This window comes from Peromyscus maniculatus, chromosome 1 (genome assembly GCF_049852395.1).
Source record: "Peromyscus maniculatus bairdii isolate BWxNUB_F1_BW_parent chromosome 1, HU_Pman_BW_mat_3.1, whole genome shotgun sequence".
NCBI classification, from domain to species: Eukaryota; Metazoa; Chordata; class Mammalia; order Rodentia; family Cricetidae; genus Peromyscus; species Peromyscus maniculatus.
The window spans coordinates 124,358,169-124,367,530 of record NC_134852.1 but is presented as its reverse complement, the minus strand read 5'-3'; the positions used below and the strand labels follow the sequence as shown (position 1 = coordinate 124,367,530).

The window sequence follows — 9,362 nt, the reverse complement described above, 5'->3', positions numbered from 1 at the left end:
GGGGGGGTAGTTGGGGGGGGTTGTCACCAGAGCCTTCTATGTCCCTCTTTCTCAACTGTGAGGCTGCAGTGATGGGTGCCAACTGCAAAAGTAGCTTCCTTGCCCTTTTCAGTCAGTCAGAGCAGATAGTATGAATCCTTTGCCATTTTATTTTTTTTAATTCTTCCTCCCATAAGTACTGTTTTTAAGCTCTGTTCTTCACAGCTCTAATTTATGTTTGTTTGTTTATTTAATCTTTCTTCCCTTTTTCTGATCCCCCTCCTCTCAGAGCTCTATAAAACCTAACACTTTGAAATGTTTCCACCTTTGTTCACATACTCTGATCTATAAACCAGAAACTTGTTTCTTTTCTTTCTTCTTGTCGCTTGTTTGTTTTTTGAGATAGAGTTTCTCTGTATAGCCCTGGCTGAAGGGTTCACAACACGCCCCCACGGTCGCATATACCAGGCGGACACTTCCGCCTAGCCAATTCCAGGTCAAGATAGCCATTTCCGGGTCAAGGCGTCTCTCATAACCAGGATACCCGGTGGACCTGGACACCTCCGCCTAGCCACTTCCAGGTCAAGATAGCCATCTCGCATAACCAGGATCCGTGACGTTACATTGCCACGTAAGCGTGCAATGTGACCATGTGATCTACGCACACGCGTGAAGTAGTGACGTGACCTGGCCACACCCCCAGCCAGTTTTAAAGCGGAGCGCCATGTTCCCGGTTCTCTCTCTCTTCTCCTCCCTCTTCTCCACACACGTGTCTCTCCCACAGGCCTGAGCACTCTTTATCCCTTTATCTCTAATAAAACTCTTATAAGCGGATTCTGTCATGTTTCGTGACACTTCCTTGCAGGGTAAGAACACAACGCAGCTAAATAACTAACATTGGCTGTCTTGGAACTCACTCTGTAGACCAGACTGGCCTCAAACTCACAGAGAACCATCTGCCTCTGCCTCCCAAGTGCTGGGATTAAAGTGTGCCACCACCGTCAGGCTGTTTATTTGTTTATTGTTTGAGAGAGGGCCTCATGTATTCCAGGCTGGCCTTGAAGTTGCTATGTAGCTGAGGATGACCTTCAATTTTTGACCCTCTCTCTTCCACCCATCGAGTGCAGGGACTCCATGAGCGCCACCACACCACCTTCTGTGTGCTGGGGATGGACCCTGAGGCTCTGAGCTACATCTTCAGCCCCAAACCAGGACTTTGTAGTGACCTGGCTATCTCAGGTCTCTAATCAACTGTGCCACGCTGATTCTCTTGACAACAGCAACAACAACAATAATAGTAATAATAATAAAATTTAAATAACAGTGAGCACAGAAGTATAAGGATGAATGTGACATGGAGTCACAGCTTCAACTGGAAATACCTTTTCCGGCCAGTTGAGAAGCACCCTGGCAGGAGAACTACTAACACCTCTAGATGAAGAGGAGTAAAGCCACAGAGAATCTCTACCTTCATGGCAAGTTTGCTGCTGTGTATTACCTCCTGGTGAAATTCAAACGAAAACAATGGCTGCCTCTAGTAAGATTTCCAAGGGTGCTTTAAAAACACAGGGCAGGTTTGTTTTCCTGGCTCAACTGCTTTAGAGAAGTCCCCCCTTAAATCCATGTACGGTCATTTTATATCTGCCATTACGCATTCTTGTTTGCTGCATGAAAGTCTTGCCAATGAGTTTTTTTTTTTTTTTTTTTTTTTTTTTAATGCTTTTTGAAACTAACCACACCCCAAACAGCAGAACAGCCCTGTGTATACAAATGCTCTGGAAAGGCCCAAGTCAGGTACTGGGTGTCGGCACCGGACAAACCGCATGGTCTGCCTTGGCAGTCCTGTCCTCACCTGCAAGCTGCCCACACACACTCCCTTCCAGAATGCTGCTTCTCTCATGCCAACAGTTGCCTGAGCTGCTGTGAGAGGAAGCCTGTCATGGAGCAGGGAAGTCACAGGGATCGATATTACATAAACTCAGCTTCTAAACTAAAACTTGATTTACCTTTTCAACCAAAGTCACATTAGAAGTCCTACCCCTTCTTAAAAGTCTTGGGCAATCAAGAGTTAATAGGTATGGAAGCTGGTGTAGTCTGGGGCTGGCATCCAAGGCCAGCTGAACAGGCAGCAGGAAGGGTTTGGTTCTGGCGAGGCTACAGACAGGCCATCTGGATGCTGGAAAGACCCAGAGTGCCAGCAGCAACTTTTCTTTTCAGTGTTAGGCTTCACTGAGTCTGGCCTGGAGAGTCTTAGGTTTGAGATGCAAACTATATTCTTCTTGTGACAGGGATTTGATATTTTGAATTTTATGTAAAGCAAGCAACTACTACACATATTTTTTTTTGGCAAAAAGTTCACTGGGACAATGTATACACGAGTAAACATACTTAGAGAAATGGGACTTGGGCTCAAAAGAAGACATCTTAGCCATCATACACAAAGCCCTGGGTTTGATTCCCGCTGTGTGTGTGTGTGTGTGTGTGTGTGTGTGTGTGTGTGTGTGTGTGTGTGTGTTCATAGATATATCCATATATATGAAAGAGAGCAGATCTTCTAAATTTAAAGGTATATAGAGACTCTTAATGAGTCTCAATAATTTTCCTGGGAATCTGGATAGATTAGTTGGGAGGAAAAGTTGCTTTTTATTTTCTATAGTGCACCCTTTGCTGGTCTTCTAAAGATTTATTTTTCCTATAGGCCACTAGAAAAGTAATTCTTACTTACATTTATAATTAATTACATTAGGCATAATGTTAGTATGGGTCAACTGAAATTCTTTTTGTAGGGATTTTTTTCCCTAGTAAATTGAAAAATACACAATAAAAGAAAAATAGCCTAGAGGGAAATTGTAGCAATTATTTCCCTCTCTCTATCACTTTCCAGCACACTGTAGAAGCCACCTCCTTCAAGATACCATCTGTTCTCCACTGGCTAGAGTGCTGTTTGATTTGCATGTGTGATTCTTAACAATGAAAGGGAGAAGTGAATGCAAATTCAGCTGGACAAGATGAAGCAGAGTATCCTTCAGAGAAATCCAACCCTACCAAAGAAAATACACTTGTCTTTCAAAGCACAGTGGATGGAGTGAAGGAAGAATTTTTAATTTTTTAATGAGTTCCCCATCCCCCTTTTCCAAGGCATTAATTGCCACCTAACAGCAGAGAAGGGAATTTCACACTTAGCTCAGGACTGAAGTTCTAGAAAATATTTCCAAAGGGCTCATTGCTTTTATTGTGAACAATACCTGAGACATCATTAGCCTACTTCAGAATTGACTTTTTCTCTCTCCTTGAGGAAAAAAATAGAACAGAGCAGATGAATATGTTTGAATTATTTATAAAAATATTATTTCCATCATGAAATGTCCTTTCTCCTGTTACCTTAGCCACCTCAGCAACAGGCCAAAGGAAAGGGAAGCCTGGAGCCATCCCCGACAAACAGACACTGGCTGTGGCCCATAGGGAAAGAAATACTTGTTTTTAGTACAGAAAGCACTTTTCCAAATAACCTCAGAATACATTCCTATTTTTAAAAACTAGAGCAGAATGTATTTTATTCTGCTAGGACAGTAAGCTAAAGTTTATTTAGAAAAAATAGAAAGCACTTATAAGGGATAAAATAATTTCTACATGAAACTATTATTCAAATACATTAAAGAAAGGTGTCTTTCTTTATAAATCTCAGTTTAAGGCAGAGGTAGGCAGATCTCTGTGAGTTCGAGGCTACTAAGTTCCAGGACAGCCAAGGCTACATAGAAAGACCTTATCTTTAAAAAAAAAAAAAAAAAAGGGCTGGAGAGATGGCTCAGAGGTTAAGATCACTGCTTGCTCTTCCAAAGGTCCTGAGTTCAATTCCCAGCAACCACATGGTGGCTCACAACCATCTGTAATGAGATCTGGTGCCCTCTTCTGGCCTGCGGGGATACATGCAGACAGAACACTGTATACATAATAAATAAATCTTTAAAAAAAAAAAGAAAAACAATCTCAGTTTATATTTCTGCATTTGTGTGCATGCGTGGCATATGTATGTGAGTTCAGGTACACATGTGTACCATGGCATACCTGTGGAGGTCAGAGAACAACCTCAGGTGAGGTGTGGGTCCTCACATTCCACCTTGCTTGAGTCTAGGTTTTTTGTTGTTCACTGCTGCAGACACCAAGCTAGCTGGACCTGGAGTAGTCTCCTGTCTCTGTCTCCCATTTCACCTAATGTGGGCACCACTGCATCCACCCGAGCCACCTCCCAGCCCCAGGTGTCTGTACTTCAAACCCTACTAACTGTTTTTTTTCTTTTGTCAGGCACCCTGCATGTCAAAGTCTTTCAAGGGGTACTGAAAGGTTCACAACACGCCCCCACGGTCGCATATACCAGGCGGACACTTCCGCCAAGCCAATTCCAGTCAGGATAGGCATTTCCGGGTCAGGGCGTCTCTCGTAACCAGGATACCCGGCAGACCTGGACACCTCCGCCTAGCAAGTTCCAGGTCAAGATAGCTATTTCTGGGTCAAGGCGTCTACATGGCGCAACGTGACCATGTGATCTACGCACATGCGTGGAGTAGTGACGTGACCTGGCCACGCCCCCAGCCGGTTTTAAAGCAGAGCACCATGTTCCCTGTTCTCTCCTCTCTCTTCTCCACGCACGTGTCTCTCCCACAGGCCTGCGCACTCTCTATCCCTTTATCTCTAATAAAACTCTTATAAGCGGATTCTGTCGTGTTTCGTGACACTTCCTTGCAGGGTAAGAACACAACGCAGCTAAATAACTAACAGGTACTATATTGCTGTGCTTCACCAACCTTGGTAACCAAACAAAATGGGTAAAACTGGCAAAAAAGAATAAGTTAAAATAAATATTTAGGGCTAGGCATGGTGACATATGCCTTTAATCCCAGCACTCAAAAGACAGAAGCAGGTGGATCTCTGAGTTCAAGGCCAGCCTGGTCTACATAGCAAGCCCCAGTCAGACCAGCCAGAGATACACACTAAGACCATGTGTGGTGGCTTGAATAGGAACGGCCCCCATACACTCAAGTGTTTGAATGCTTAGCCCACAGGGAGTGGCACTATTAGGAGGTGTGGCCTTGGAGTAGGTGTGGCCTTGTTGGAGGAAGTGTATCACTGTGGAGGTGGGCTTTGAGGTCTTATATGCTCAAGCTAGGCCTTGTGTCACAGTCTTCTGGGCCTGCGGATCAAGATGTAGAGCTCTCAGCTCCTTCTCCAGCACCATGTCTGCCTGCACACTGCCATACTTCTTGCCATGATGCTAATGGACGAAACCTCTGAACTGTAAGCCAGCCCTAGTTAAATATTTTCCTTTGTAAGAATTGCTGTAGTCATGTTGTCTCAGCAATCAAACTCTAACTAAAACACACTGTCTTGGAAAAAAAAATTTAGAAAGACTTCTAAAGCTAGGTTTTCTGCTAAAAGGGTTACTTGAGAAACGGGAGTGGAGGGGGGCAGCTCACTGTACACTTCCAGTTTGCTGCTCTTGAGTTAGCTAAACAGTAAGCATTACACCTGCTGTGATGGTCCCAGTAGGAGTGATCACTGCAGCAACAGCAGCTTTCAGAAGATAGCTGGATTCTCAAAGCAATGATGATGACAGCTAGCACTCAGGGACTACTTATCACATGCCGAGTTGTAACCTAAGCACTTTACATCAGAAATTCCCCTAACTGTCACAATGATCCTAAGAAGTGCTGTCAATCTATCTGGATTTTGTCCATTGGTGTATGTTCACTATTCATGCTAATAGGTTACTGTGGTAGTTTGAATGAAGAATGTCCCCAGCAAACTCACATATCCAAACACTTGTTTCCTAGTTGGTGGTATTTTTGAGGGGAGGTTATGGAGCTTTTAGGAGCAGAGCCTTGTTGGAGGAGATGACCTTTATAGCAACTTCACTCTCTGGTTTTTGCATGTGGTTGAGAAGATGTACTCTCTCAGCTTCGTAATCTGGCCATTATAGATTCTCTGGACTGTAAGTCCAAATAAACTCTGCTGGGGGTTGCTTCTGACCATGGCATTCTATCAGAGCAATGGAAAAGGAGCTAACATACAAAAGGATATACACAAGTATATAATATATTTGGAGCATACTCCCCCATTCCAATACCTAACTTTTCAGCCCCCTCCTTTTAGTACCATTTCCCCCTAGACAATTTTACTTCTCCTTGCATATCATAGATACATATGATTTTATCTGCATAAAATAGAGGAACCACAAATGAGAGAAAATACACAATATCTATCTTTCTGATACTTACCTAACCTAATTTGCATGATGTGGTTATCTCCAGTTGCACCCATTTTCCTGTAAATGAATAACTTCAATTCTTCTTTAAGGCTGCAAAAGTTCCATTGCATGTATATGCCACATTTTACCACTCCTATACTATTAGACATTCCTATACCTAGGTTGTTTCCACAATTTAAGCACTGTGCATAGAGCTACAGTACACATTGATATACAAGTGTCTCTATATGTCAACTTGAATACTTTGAGTAAATACCTAAGAATGGTCAAGCAGGGCCATATGATAGATCAATTTTTAGTTTTTTTTTTTAAGAACCACCATTCTGCTGGGCATGGTGGTGAAAGCCTCTGATCCCAGCATTTTGGAGGCAGAGACAGATACCTGTGAGTTCCAGGCTAGCCTGGTCTACATAGTGAGTTCCAGGATGAGATACCTAATGAAAGCATGTCTCAAAAATAAACAAGTAAAATGAATAATTCAAAAAATAACCAGCATTCTGATTTCCATATTGACTGAACTGAAATCCCCCCAGTCACATAGAAGGATTCTCTTTTGTTCATATCCTTGCCAGTACTTGTTACTTTTTTAAAATTTATATTCATTTACTTTGGGTTTTTGAGACAGGTTCTCTCTATTATGTAGCTCCGCTGTCCTGGAACTTGCTATGCAGACATGGCATAGCAAGGAACTCACAGAGATCCACCTGCCTCTGCCTCCTGAGTGCTAGGCATGTACCACCACGCCCAGCCATTATTACTTATATTCTTCTTTCTTCTTCTTCTCCTCCTCCTTCTCCTTCTTTTTGTTTGTTTGTTTTTTGTTTTTTGTTTTTTTTTCAAGACAGGGTTTCTCTGTGTTGTTTTGGTGCCTGTCCTGGATCTTGCTCTGTAGACCAGGCTGGCCTCGAACTCATAAGAGATCCTCCTGCCTCTGCCTCCTGAGTGTTGGGATTAAAGGCATGCGCCACCACTGCCCAGCCCATTACTTACATTCCTTTTTTTTTTTAAATGATTGGAACAAAAATATACCTAAAAGCGAAGCTTCTGGCGAAACCATTTGTTCTTCCCTGTCTTTTTTTTTTTTTTTTTTTTTGGTTTTTTGAGACAAGGTTTCTCTGTGTTGCTTTGCACCTTTCCTGGTACCCGCTTTGGAGACCAGGCTGGCCTGGAACTCACAGAGATCCGCCTGCCTCTGCCTCCTGAGTGCTGGGATTAAAGGCATGTGCCACCACCGCCCGGCCGTTCCCTGTCTTGTATCTTTCCTCAAACTTGACCTTGGCCTCCCACCTGGCCTTGTGTTTCAGGGCTGGGTCTCTAAAGACATCCTTGTTGACAACAGTTTTGTCCAAGGGGATGTCCACAGAGTACCTTGTGGGCATGAGGTGATTGTAGCTATAAACTTTCAGAAAGGACTTGATCTTTGACCTCTTGGCAATTTTCTTCTTGCCCATGGCAGCTGTCACTTTTCGGAGATAGAGGTCAATTCCAGCCACCAGGGCATAGCTGTAAGGGCGGTCTGAGGTGCCATCATCAATGTTCTTCATGATGATGGCTTTATGTCCAGAGTAGCATCCAGCCAGGACCAGTATCACTTTCCCAGGTTTCATGAACTTGCCCATTTCAACAGCAAGGAGCCAGTACCCAGCAGAAAGGAAAGGACACTTCCACTCCCATTACTTATACTCTTAATGACTGCCATCCCAATTCAGGTGAGAGAAATCTGACTGTGATTTTAATTTGCATTTCTCTGATAAAAGTAAAACTGAATATTTATTTCTTGTGTTTATTAGTCATGTGTGTTCCACCTTTTGAGGTGTCTGTTCAACTTATTAGCTCACTTATTTGTTGTTTTATTTCTTATTACTTTTGACTTCTTCATATGTTTAGATGTTAATCCTGTCAGATGCATAGCTGGCAAAGATTTTCTCCCATTCTTTAGGTTGTCCCTTCATTTAATCGTTTTCTTCCTGTGCAGAAACCTTTTAATTTTGTGAGATCCCATTTGTCAAGTGCTAGGACTATTTTCTGAGAAACTGAGTCCTTGCCTAAGACTGTGTCTTAAGGTGTTTTCCTTGCCTTTCCTCTAACCATTTTGGAGTTTGAGGGTTTGCATTGTCTTTGAACTATCTGGAGTTGACTTTAAGGGCAATGTTGGAGATCAAACTTTCAGACTTGATCATGCTAGGCACACATTCCACCAGTGAACTTCAATCTCTACAGACCGTCTTCATTTAATGGGTTTCAACAACAAAATGAAGGCTCAGAGAGGTCAAATAAGTTATAAAAGACCTCAAAGCTTATAAATAGTTAAATTCAAACTAAGATCTTTTATCTGGGTAGTGGTGGTGCACACTTTTGATCCCAGCACTCAGGAGGCAGAGGCAGACAGATCTCTGAGTTTGAGGCCAGCCTGTAGAATGAGTTCCAGGACAGCCAAGTCTACACAGAGAAACCCTGTCTTGGAACAAAACCAAACCAAACCAAACCCAAAGAACTTACACTTTCCATATTCTACCATAATTACGGGGTGCCCAGGCATATTCTCACTCCAGTCCATGAAAATGACTCCTTACTTTTGGGTTCCCAACTGTGATGGTTAATATTGTCAACTTGACTGGATCAAGAATCCTCTAGGAAAGGGCTGGAGAGATCGGTTAAGAGTACTGCTGCTCTTCCAGAGGACCCAGGTTCAATTCCCAGCACCCAAATGGCAGCTCACAGCTGTCTGTAACTCCATTTCCAGGGTATTCAACACCCTCATACAGAATATATACAGGCAAAACTCCAGTGCCAGAGTATTCAACACCCTCACACAGAATATATACAGGCAAAACAAATAAACAAATAAATAAATCTTTAAAAAAATCCTCTAGGAAATAGGCTCCTGGTCATGCCTGTGAGGGATTATCTAGATTAGGTTAACTAAGGTCGGAAAGCCTACTCTAAAAGTGCACAGTACCATCCCAGGGGCTGGGATCCTGACTGCATTGAAAGGAGAAAGTAAGGTGAGCACAAGTACCCATCTTCTTTGCTTCTTGGCTATGGATGCCCTGTGACCAACCATCTGCCTGAATCTTCTGCCACCATGCCTTCCCCACCATGATGGACTGCAGCCTCAAAC

At 43.0% G+C, this 9,362-nt stretch overlaps 1 pseudogene; it reads right to left on the bottom strand.

The window, feature by feature from the left end:
* Positions 1-4,016: 4,016 nt before the first annotated feature.
* Positions 4,017-7,860, bottom strand: LOC102918980 (large ribosomal subunit protein eL27 pseudogene; annotated as a pseudogene).
* Positions 7,861-9,362: the final 1,502 nt, after the last annotated feature.